Raw genomic sequence first — 12616 nt, forward strand, 5'->3', positions numbered from 1 at the left:
ACAGTACTATTTATACCCCTATGGCCAGGAGTGGTACTGCGTATCACTACGCCCAACAAGTAGTGCAGTCCTGTCCATAGGTTCAAAGTAGCACACATATTACATACACAACATTCCTCCCTTCCTAGCTTTACAGTCATCTCCCAATTTAACATAACGTAATAACATATATACATATATAACTTCAGGTTTACATAACAGAATAACATAGATACATAGATAACTTCATGTCAAAACAGATCACAGATTCAGTCTCTGCGGAAAACAGTTCACAGATTCAATCTCTGTGGTGGAGTCGGTTCACGTTGCTGGAGTGACTCATTCAATAGTCCTTCCATGGATTTAACAGTTTGAACTTCCGAACTGAATTGGCTCCGTTCGGAGGGACCACGTGTGTGATCTGGTAGAGGTAATAATGGTTCAGATGGGTCATCTTCTGTTTCGACTTTTCCTTTTTTTCTTCTTGGAGACTCTCTGGGCTCCACTGTCAGCTGCCAGCTGCATGCGCAGTTCCTCCTTCTCTCCCTCCTTTTTCCGTAGTAGAGCCACCTTCTCCCGATGTTCCGTAGACTTTCGGTGCTCCTCCATGATTTCTGTATGGTGGGAGTCGAAGTTACAAGTTGGGCAGGACAGGACATAGTAATATTCGGTGTCGTCCTGATCTAGGCCAGCGAGAGGGTCTTCTATTTCCTCCATACCCAGCTGGGCGTTAGCCAGCTTTTGTTCCAAGTCCAGACATCTTTCCTGAAGAGACTTCTTCATGCGTACCTCTTCATCCAGCTTTTTCTGGGCTTTCAGCAAGTCGTTTACTAATGACCTCATTTGAGATTTTACTACTTCAACTTCTTTTGGAGATTGATTGATCGGATTATTCAATCCCTCTACCGGAGCAGCTGTTTCAGCGGTCTGTTGTTCTACGTTGACGTGAGTCAGCGTACTTTTGGCATCCAAGGGCTGCTCTGTTGCAGTCATCTCAGTCTGTGTTGCCACCTCAGCTCTTCCAATAACCTTTGAGAGCTCCGAACCCCTTTCGTTTGAATATTGAAGTTCGTGTTCAAGTTTTTCCCATTTCAGAGTCCTGTCCTTCAGCATATGCAGGAGTTGGCTGACCGTTAACTCCTCTGACATCAGACGTTTTGTGTGCTCCTGCTCCATTTTCTCCATCAGCTGCTTCTGTTGTCTTTCCAGATTCTCCAACTCTATATCAAAGAACTCTTTCGTTGCATTCAACTCTTGCTCACAACGGCGAAGCATTTGTTCTAATTGCTGTTGTAGTTTGAAATGGAGTTGAGTTCGAGCCCGGTGTCCCTCAGAAATGGGCACATCAGTAGACTTGCCAGACTCAGAATCCACAGTTAAACTATGTTGTTGTTGCTCAGTGGAATTCTGTGCTGAAACTTTGTCTTTTGCACCTGAGTTGGGCTTACCATCATCCGTTCCAGAGTCTGGGCCGACTATCTTCACCGAGTTCTCACTCGTTATTGTTTGTAGGAAATGCCAGTCCATATTCATTTTCCTAATCCACTCCCGTCCTAGTAGTGGAGAACCTCCTTCAGATATCACATATAAGTCCATTATTTGACTGTCTTCGCCCTTGTGGACCACTGCAACCTCTATTTTCCCGATGGGGTACACTCTTTGCCCCGTGTATGTTTTCAATATAATCCCCGTATCCTGTAGGGGAATATGTTGGAATAACTTTCCGTAATCTTTCTTATTTATGACCGTCAATGCCGATCCAGTGTCCAATTCCAGTTTTACTTGGACTCCTTCTATCTGAAGAGTGACCCAAATTGTCTGGAGGTCTGCACCCTTACCAGCGTTGAGTACTCTTAAGCTAGCCAGTTCATTACAGCTTAAGCTAGCCAGTTCATTACTGCTAGCGTCTGAATCGGACTCCTGTTCGGTCACCTTGTGTACCTTTGCGTATTTTCCTTGCGGTGACTTCTTGTTGCTGGTCTTCTTCCCTGACCTGCATACTCTAGCTATATGTCCAAGCCTACCACAAGTTCTACATTCTTGGTTTTTAAACCAACACTGGTTCTGATCATGCGTTGTCTTTCCACAACGATAACATTTGCCAGAACTCACACCCAATTTGTGTGCACTGAGCTCCGGTGACCGTAGCTGCATTACTGCCGTGCCTCTCGCTGCGGCTTCGTGTGCTGCTGCCATAGTGACCGCCTTCTCAAGCGTCAGCTCATTCTCCTCGAGCAGTCGCTTTTGTGTATCCTGTTTAAATAAACCACACACAAATTTGTCTCGAAGTGCCTCTGTCAGTCCCGTTCCAAACTGGCAATATTTCGCTAATTTACGCAATTCCAGCAAATAATCAGCATTGCTTTCATGCTGTAGCTGCCTTCTGTCGTAAAATTTAAATCGTTCCGCTAGCATCAGCGGCGTGGGGTTTAGATGATCTTTCAGGACAGTAACAATCTCATCGAACGTCTTATCCGCCGGTTCATCTGGTGATAACAGGTGTTTCAATTGCCCGTATGTCTTCGCACCCATTAAATTTAATAATGTTAGAGCTTTATCTTGGTCATGAATTTTATTGGCCTTACAATAATTTTTTACTCTTTCAACATATATGGCCCAATCTTCGAGGTTACTATCAAAGGTGCTAATATTCCCGTGTTTAGGCATTGTAGATTTGCAATTTCTCAGATTTTATTTTGTTTACTTGTTATCAAAGATGGCGGCTTCCCGCTCTTGCCGTCGTCCTCCGCCCACAAAATGGCGGTTTTCCCGCGCTTGGCGGTCTTCACCCGTCCCCCGACGCCGTCTCCCTTCAGCCCCCGAGTGCGGCCCTTATCTTTGGTTCCGATCGCTGGCCCGCGCTGCGCCTCGCACTTGAAGCGGCTCTTGCTCGCTCCCTCCCGGGCTCTGGCTTACCCGCTCGTGCGTTTCACCGCGGCTCTTATCAGGGATTGCGATCGCCCTTATCTTCTCCAACTTCCCCAGCCCTGTCTTTGCAGCCAACACTGCACGGCTTACCCCACCACCTAGGTTGAACAAGGAAACTGCAGAAAGACTTCTGTCAGTCGCTGGAAGCTGTCAGGATGTTTGCTGCACTCCAGTGCTCAGTCGCTGATGGAGGCTTCAGAGTCCTAAAGCCTGTCGCTTCTAGTGGGGTGGTGATGTTTGAAACCTCTCTTCAACTGCCGCAGGGTAAGAACCTGACTCGTCGCCAGTGTTAAGTATGTGTATTGTATTGAACAATTAACACAAAGACTTAAACGTATAACTCAAACAGGTCTTTACTGGTTGGAGGTAGGGACTATACATAGGTCTTTACTTCATGCCCACAGGCGGGAACTGAGGGAGATCAGTACCCACAGTACTATTTATACCCCTATGGCCAGGAGTGGTACTGCGTATCACTACGCCCAACAAGTAGTGCAGTCCTGTCCATAGGTTCAAAGTAGCACACATATTACATACACAACAGTCAGGGCAAGAAGGATCAACTCCTGGGCATTGAAGTCAGGAAGCCCCTTAAGACAGTGGTTCCGGCTGTATGGGACGAGGTAGCTGACGCTGTCAGTGCAACCTTCACCACCCAAAAAACTGCCACACAGCGCAGAAGGAGGTTTAATGTCCTCACAAAGGTGGCCACGATAAGTCAAGACACTGTTACCAATTCACATCCTGTACCAATGAAAGAAGCTTAACTCAACTCTTTACATCTCATCCTCTTTCTCTGTCAGGGTGTCAGGGTGTCAGGAAAACTCACTAATGCAAAAGGCAACCCCTGTGAACACAGAAGCGCAATCTTAACTCACAACCACCTGTCAAATCATTTCCTGTCACAAAAGCTTCTACTAGTCTTGAAGGAAAGAAAAGAAAGACTTGCATTTAAATAGCGCCTTTCACGACCACCGGACATTCCAAAGCACTTTACAGCCAATGAAGTACTTTTGCAATGTAGGAAACGAAAGTTCATTTAAAGGGACAATGCACCTGCAGGTCTCATCATCATGGGATGCATGCACACATATGGGGGGGAAACAAGTCTCATGCTACTCGCATTCCTTTAATATTGTTCTTTCCCTGTAAAGGAAATGGTTTTACAGAATCACCGACGAGATTTGCAACTTGGGGAGGAACACCAATATGGAAAATACTGAGCCCACATAAATAGAAAGTTCATTAAATAATATGTTGGTAATGGCAGGGCAAGGCTTATCATGTAATTTCAGCTTCATGTGCTTTCTCAAGGTGTTGCAATGCCCTTGCACTCACCTACTATATCTTCAAGGTCAAATGTCACTGTGTACACAGCTAAACAAGCTTTTCAATGTGTTACATTATGGAGGGTGGCCTGGCGGAAGAGGCAAGCGACTCCGATAACCACCCTGTCACTTCCAGATCTACAATTCCTGCCACTTCATCACCAACTCCACCATGGCATCTTACCTGCACAAGCACCAGCACAAAGGCACCCTCTCAGGGGTAAGTACTTAGTGAGTCAGAAGAATTTTCACTGGTTGAAGCAATGAGCACTACTGAGTGTTGTTTCTCCATGGAGGGTGGAGAAATGACCATCCTCGACTGAGGAGCATAGGGACCCAGAATTCAGGGGCACTGTCTTTCAAAAGAGCAATGATTAAGGAGCACTGATCTCTTGTGCAAGCAGTGAAGACGGTTTCCATGTATATGGCTCAGTCACTCCTCCCAACCAGCATCCTGTATTAGTGACTAGCGGGCCTTTTATATTGTACCATCAGACTCTCCTTGAACTAGCAGTAGAAGGGTAGTGTATGGACAGAGTGGCCATGACCAATTGGCCACTCTGCATGATTAATGTAATTGCATCATGATGTCATATTCAGGACTGGACCATCAAAAACATGCCTGGGTCAGGTTGCTGCTTTTACAAGGCACAGTTAGACCAATGACAGGTACTAACAGCCAGGCAAAATGGGTCTTCCTGGTATAACAAAATCAGCAGATTTAATTTCATCTGGCCACCAGCTGTGGAAGATCCATGCTATGGGAGTTGGCAGCCAAAGAACATCAGCCTTTGTATTGGGTTTAGTGGGTGTTATTACTGTCGGCTTTTGATTTGTGGATCTTATGTAGCTGTCAGCAACCCTGATTCACTAAGGCTAACCAGCAGGAAGACCAAGTTAAAAAACAACGCTGCAATGTTTTCCAGCAGGGGGGATGGAAAATTTGAAGGGAAAATCATTCTGAAGGGAGAATCGGGGTTATAATTTCCTTCTAATTACCACCGGTTTTCAGGGAGATGAGGGGTGTTAAAAAACTGCAACAAACTTGTCCTAAAATGGCTCACCATTTCCCTTTAATGACACCTAGAGCCCGTCCTGTCATTTAAATGAAAGCAAGTAGCCATAGCCAATATTCCTGCTCCATTTTCCCCAATTTACGGCCAAACCTTACCCAAATTAAAATTGCCACTATATTTTTGGTGACATAAGAGCATGGAGTATGACTGCAGCTTTTCTTTTGTAGTGTCTAAAGGGTGCTGGGCCCATGTCTGAAGCTCCCTCATGAGCACACATTCAAAGAGGCCTTAGTGAAGCAGGGTCTGCTGCTCATCAGAATGACAGTAACAACTGAGACCACTCCTTGAAGCCCACTGGTGAGGTACTACTGGTCAGTGTGATTACAGATTTCATAGCCCCAGTTAAGTCTTCGAAGCCCTGTGGCAAGTGTAACATTCAGGCTGACCCTTAAGGTATCTATTGAATCAGTGGTATCTGCCACTCTAGAAGCCATCAATATCCTTACTACCTTCTCTTGGTGCCTTATTGCTGTAGAAACCTCTTGGACTGTAACTCTCTCCAATGTCTTCTGCATGTTGTGAGAAACTTCCTACAATGTGTTGCAGATGTGAGTAGTGGTCTCTGTAGTGTCCGCGTATCAATAACACACGGACTGCAGGAGAACGGTAATAACAGGTGTTTACTGAACAGAGGGTATGCTGGAACTAACTGTACAAATTACTACACGGTGTTATATACAGGTGTGGTCACTACTGGTACTGCAGTATACAGGGGCTGTAAAAGATAGTTCCTCTCTTAAAGGTACATACATTACAATTCCTCCCCTTTTAGATAAACAGTACATAACATTCATTTAACAATTAAATAATAACTAATTACAATTACAATTTTCTTTGTACTATATACATCAGCTGAAAGTAATCATTTATAAATTCAGTCTTTGAGGAGGCTTCCTGATCCTGTCTGGATAGCGCCTTTCTCGAGTATCCTGTTCTTGCGGCGGAGTCGATTCTGGCTCATTGTCATTGGTTGGTTCGTCAGCTTCCAATACCACTGATTCTGAGGTAGACACAATCTGTACTTCGGGTTCATCACCAGGTGCGTATGATCGTGGCATGGGTTTGACTTGTTCCTGTGACTCTAGAATCTGGTCAGCATGGCATCTCACGATGTTCTCTCCAACGTCCACTGTGTACATTAGTGGTCCCTGCCATGTGCATATCGTTCCTGGCTGCCATTTTTCTGTTCGGTAGTTGCGGGCCAAGACTGGTTGCCCTATCTTGAAGCTCCTGGTTGGCTTCTCATTGACGTGCTGGAATTGCTTATTCTCAACATCTCGTCTTATGTTTGGTTTGAGCAAATCCAGGTGACATCTTAACCTTCGGTTAAAGAACATCATGGCTGGAGCTTGGTTGGTGACTGCATGTGTCGCATTCCGGTAAGCAAACAAGAAATTATCCACCTTGTGTTGCAGTGGTATGTTGTCGTTATACATCACCTTTATTGCTTTTTTAAAGGTTTGAACAAACCTCTCAGCCAATCCATTTGTGGCTGGATGATATGGGGCGGATGTGTAATGCTTTACCCCATTATTCCTCAAAAACCTCCGGAAGTCCTCGGACACAAACTGTGGTCCATTGTCGGAGCAAATCTGTTCTGGCAAGCCATTCCTGGCGAAGATGGTCCATAGGACTGCAATAGTTTTCTCCGTGGTGGTGGAGGACATTTTGATGACCTCTGGCCATTTTGAATGTGCACCCACGGCGATTAAAAACATTGAGGCCTAGAAATTCAGCTGGGCCCCGTTTGGGGCGCCAAGCTCGCCTGGGCGCCGGAATTACCGCTGCGAGCGGAGCCACTAGCGCCATCCCGATATTCAGTTTCAGCGCCCCAAACGGAAGCGGGCCGCTACTCGAGGCTCCCCGCGTCCCGCTTGGGGCGCTGAAACTGATTATCGCAGCGCAACATGCCACAGCGCCACACGCTGCGCCACGGCATGCTGCGGTACTACAGGCCTTCCTCCCACTGTTAAGGGGGAGGTGCCTGCAACAGCGCGATCCCCGCTCGCGAGTGCCGGCAAATGAGCCCGGCACCAAGGAGAAGTGCCGGGCTCTCGGGAAACAGCCGGCAATGCCGCGGGGGGGTGGGGTGTTAGGAGGCCGGGGACGGAGGTGCTGGCAGGCGGCCGCTGAAAAAGCGGCCGCCCCGCACCTCCACCTTAATTTGCGCCACTACCGCCACAGGTAGGCCCTGTGAACCGGTCGCGATTTGCGATCGGCGTTAAAGAGGCGGGCGCGACCAAATATGGTGATCGGGGCGGGGGCGCTGCGCACACCGATGACGTCATCGGTGGCGGCGCAGCGCTACAGGCTAACGCCACCATTAGCGCCCCGCTAAATATCGCGGGAGGTGTGGCCAGTGGCGCTAAAGCCACTGAGTGCCCTCTTTGGGTGCTAACTGGTGGCGCAGCCCACTGAATTTCTAGGCCTGAGTCCATAAATGGACCAACAAAATCAATGTGTACCCGTTGCCATGGAGATGAGGGCCACTCCCATGGGTGTAGCGGGGCCTGTGGTGGAGCGTTTTGGACTTTCTGGCATCCTGTGCATCTCTTGGTCATTTCCTCGATTTCTTTATCGATTCCCGGCCACCACACAAACGCCCTGGCTAGGCTCTTCATTTTTACCCCTCCCAGATGACCCTCATGAAGCTCATTGAGCACTCTATCTCTCAACTTGGGTGGAATTACCACTCGGGATCCACACATCAAGGTCCCCCGGCACACTGACAGCTGTTCTCTCCTTGGTGAGAATGCTGGCAACAGTGAGTCGCCATGTGCTGGCCATCCCTTCACCGTCAAATCATAGACCCGAGAGAGTGTCGGGTCATTTCGGGTTTCCTTCTCTATACTTGAGTTTGTAACAGGCAGACATTCGACTATGGTCGAATGGAATATCTCAACAGGGTCCACTGCAGGTGCTTCCTTCACCGTAGGCAGCGGCAGGCGCGACAGCCCATCAGCGTTTCCATGCTGTTTCGTACTCTTATACTCTATGTCGTATTGATGTGCCCCTAGAAAAAGGGACCATCTTTGCAGCCATTGCGCCGTCATCACTGGAACGCCCTTCTTTGGGTTAAAAATGGAGACAAGAGGCTGGTGATCAGTCAGTAAGGTGAATTTCTGCCCGTGCAGATAGTGATTGAACTTCTTCACCCCGCACACCAGGCTGAGGGCCTCCCTGTCAATCTGGGCGTAGTTACGCTCGGCTGAGGTTAACGAGCGTGACGCAAAGGCTATTGGCCTCTCTGAACCGTCAAGGAATTTGTGCGACAGCACCGCTCCAATGCCATAGGGAGACGCATCACATGCCAACCTAATCGGTAGTGTTGAATTGTAGCGGGCCAATACTTCTTTTGAAGTGATTAGGCATTTACATTTCTGAAAGGCACGCTTACACTCATCACTCCATCTCCATGCTACTCCAGTTTGCAGCAGGGCGTTCAGTGGGTGCAGAATTGCAGACAAATTTGGCAAGAACTTATGGTAGTAGTTCAACAACCCGAGGAACGACCTCAGTTGCGACACATTTTCCGGTGCTGGAGCCTTGACTACTGCCTCAATCTTGTCTGGGGACTTATGTAACCCCTCTTCATCAATCACGTGGCCACAATACGAGATTTGTTTCCTGAAAAACTCGCATTTGGGGCAGTTGGCTCGTAGCCCATATTCTTGTAATCTAGTGAGCACCTGCTCCAGGTTGGCAAGGTGTTCACTGTCATTTTCGCCCGTAACCAGGATGTCGTCCAAATAACACTGGGTCCCCGGGATCCCTTGCAGGACTTGTTCCATCGCCCTCTGCCAAATAGCCGGAGTTGATGCTACCCCGAATACCAGTCGGTTGTACTGGTAAAGACCTTTGTGAGTGTTTATCATGAGGTATTTTCTGGATGCTTCTTCTACCTCCATTTGTAGATCAATCTTCGTAAAGTGTTTCCCTCCAGATAGTGAGGCGAAAATATCTTCTATCCGTGGAAGTGGATATTGTACTGTGTGAAGGACTGGGTTCACAGTTACCTTAAAGGCCCCACAGATGCGAACCTTCTTCGGCTCCCCAGGCGTGCTGCTCAATGATTTCTTCATTACAGGAACGATGGGTGTGGCCCACTCGCTCCAGTCCACCGTGGACAGCACACCCGAACGCTCCAGACTCTCCAGCTCTGCTTCGACGGCTGGGCGGATCGCATACGGTACTGGTCTGGCCTTAAAAAATTTTGGGTTTGCGTTATCTTCAATTTTTATCGTTGCCGTTACGCCTTTTAGAGTCCCAAGTCCTTGCTGGAACACCTCTTTTGCGTCAGTTAGAATTTTTGACAGTCGTCCAGGTGTGACGTCGTCATCCTTTTTGTCAGCCACAGTTAGCGCCTGAATGGAATGCCAATCCAATTGTATTTTTCGGATCCATTCACGTCACAATAATGGTGGTCCTCCATCTTGTAGTATATATAGATACAGTTTCTGTGTTTCCTTGCCGTTGTATTTAACGGGCACCCTTATTTTTCCTCTGGGGTAGACTTTTTGCCCCGTATATGTCTTCAAGACAATGGACGTGTCCTTCAAGGGTATGTGTGAGACTAGCCGCTCGTAGTCTCGTCGATTCATGACTGTTAGGGCTGATCCGGTGTCCAATTCCATCTTTACTTGGGACCCTGCTATCATGAGGGTGACCCAAATGGTTCGGTGATCCTCCTTTGCGATCACGTTGTGTAACTTTAGACAACTTAGTCTCCTGCTCCCGGAGTCATTATCACTCTTCTGATCTTCTGAACTACTGTCCGTCATCTTTTGTACTTTCTTGTACTTTTCCTTAGTAGTTCTTTTAGTGTTGGTTTTCTTTCCCGACCTGCAGACTCGTGCTATGTGTCCCACTTTTCCACATTGCCTGCATACTTTGTCCTTAAACCAGCAATCCTTCTGGTCATGGGTTGTTCTGCCACAGCGATAGCACTTTTCTGCTCCATATGTCATTTCATTGGTGCTATATTCTTGCGGTTTCTGTTGTATTTCCGCAGCTCCCCGTGCTGCTGCTTCATAGGATACTGCAATGCTGAAAGCCTTTTCTAGCGTAAGGTCCTTTTCCGAAAGTAGTCGTTTCTGGGTTCCTTCACTCTGGAGCCCGCAGACAAACTTATCCCTTAAGGTATCTGCCAGTCCTGCTCCGAACTGGCAGTGTTTTGATAACTTGCATAGTTCCGTAAGATAGTCAGCATTACTCTCGTCTTTGTGCTGGTTTATTTTATGGAACTTGAATCTTTCTGCTATCAGCAGCGGTGTAGGGTTTAGATGTTCCTGTAAGATATTGACAATCTCTTCAAAGCTTTTCTCCATCGGTTTAGCTGGGGTAATTAAATTCCGCAATAGGCCGTATGTTCTCGCGCCCATCAAATTCAATAATACCGACGCCTTCTTTTCATCGGCCACCTCATTTGCCTTGCAGTACACTTCAATTCTTTCCACATACGTGGTCCAGTCTTCTATTTTGTTGTCGAAAGCAGTGATGCTGCCACTCTTCGGCATCTTGGGTGGTTTAAAATGGCGCCTCCCGCGCTTTTCCTTCTTCCCCCTGCTGCCAATGCTGCTCCTAGCGTTCTAAATAGTAATGGTGGCGCCCCACGGCTTTCTGCGCGTCTCTCTTTTGTTAATTAATTTTCTTAGTTTTATTCTTCTTCGACACTGTCCACTGCGCGTCTCTTTTCCTTCCCCCTTTTTTATTTTCTTTAACGCTGCCCGGCTCTTGAGCACCAGCCGCGCCCTGTGCGCTCCACCCTCTCTCTCTCTTTTTCTTCCTGACGACGCTGCTCGGCCCCCTTGCAGAGCCGCTCGATCGAGCTCTAGCCCGCCGCAGTCCGGGAAGGGTCAGCGCACTACCTGCTACCAGCCCGATTTGCTGGAACACCTTGACTGGAGAACCAAGCCCAGCTCTCCACAGCTTCCCCTGCGATTCTCTGAACTCCGATGGATCACTGGGCGGTTGCCCACGGTCGACACCCGTTGCTCTAGCTTCGACCTCCAAGAAGCTTCTTTTCAGGGATGGATCCCCGTGAGGTGATGCAGTACTGCAGGTGAGTTTGAACCTGCTCGTCGCCACTGTAGTGTCCGTGTATAAATAACACACGGACTGCAGGAGAACGGTAATAACAGGTGTTTACTGAACAGAGGGTATGCTGGAACTAACTGTACAAATTACTACACGGTGTTATATACAGGTGTGGTCACTACTGGTACTGCAGTATACAGGGGCTGTAAAAGATAGTTCCTCTCTTAAAGGTACATACACTACAGTCTCTTCCCATTTCTCCATCAGCATATGCATGGAAATCATCTTCACTGCTTCACAAGAGATCGATGATCCCTAATCATAACTCTTTTCAAGAGTGGGTCCCTTAGATCAGAGTTTCTAAACTCCTCAGCTGAGGGTGATCGTTTCTCCACCCTCCGTGGAGGAACGGCACTGTTGCCCTCCTCTACTCCCAGGTCCTCATGCTCATTAGTGCTTGGTGCTTCATCCTGTGAAAACTTTATTGACTCAAACTATTTCCTCCCAAGTGGGTGTCTCTGGACTGTTAGAGTAGATAAAATGCCATGATGGAGTTGGTGAGAAGGTGGCAGGAGTTGTAGATCTGGAAGTGGCAGGAGTTGCGGATCTGGAAGTGGCAGGAGTTGCGGATCTGGAAGTGGCAGGAGTTGAGGATCTGGAAGTGCAGGAGTTGCAGATCTGGAAGTGGCAGGAGTTGCGGATCTGGAAGTGGCAGGAGTTGCGGATCTGGAAGTGGCAGGAGTTGAGGATCTGGAAGTGCAGGAGTTGCAGATCTGGAAGTGGCAGGAGTTGCGGATCTGGAAGTGGCAGGAGTTGTGGATCTGGATGTGCAGGAGTTGCGGATCTGGATGTGGCAGGAGTTGCAGATCTGGAAGTGCAGGAGTTGAGGATCTGGAAGTGGCAGGAGCTGAGGATCTGGAAGTGCAGGAGTTGCGGATCTGGAAGTGGCAGGAGTTGAGGATCTGGAAGTGGCAGGAGTTGAGGATCTGGAAGTGCAGGAGTTGCGGATCTGGAAGTGGCAGGAGTTGCGGATCTGGAAGTGGCAGGAGTTGTGGATCTGGATGTGGCAGGAGTTGCGGACCTGGAAGTGGCAGGAGTTGTGGATCTGGATGTGGCAGGAGTTGCGGATCTGGAAGTGGCAGGAGTTGCGGATCTGGAAGTGGCAGGAGTTGCGGATCTGGAAGTGGCAGGAGTTGCAGATCTGGAAGTGCAGGAGTTGCAGATCTGGAAGTGGCAGGAGTTGCGGATCTGGAAGTGGCAGGAGTTGCA

Source organism: Somniosus microcephalus, chromosome 19 (genome assembly GCF_052327205.1).
Source record: "Somniosus microcephalus isolate GS21.2 chromosome 19, FLI_Smic_1.0, whole genome shotgun sequence".
NCBI classification, from domain to species: Eukaryota; Metazoa; Chordata; class Chondrichthyes; order Squaliformes; family Somniosidae; genus Somniosus; species Somniosus microcephalus.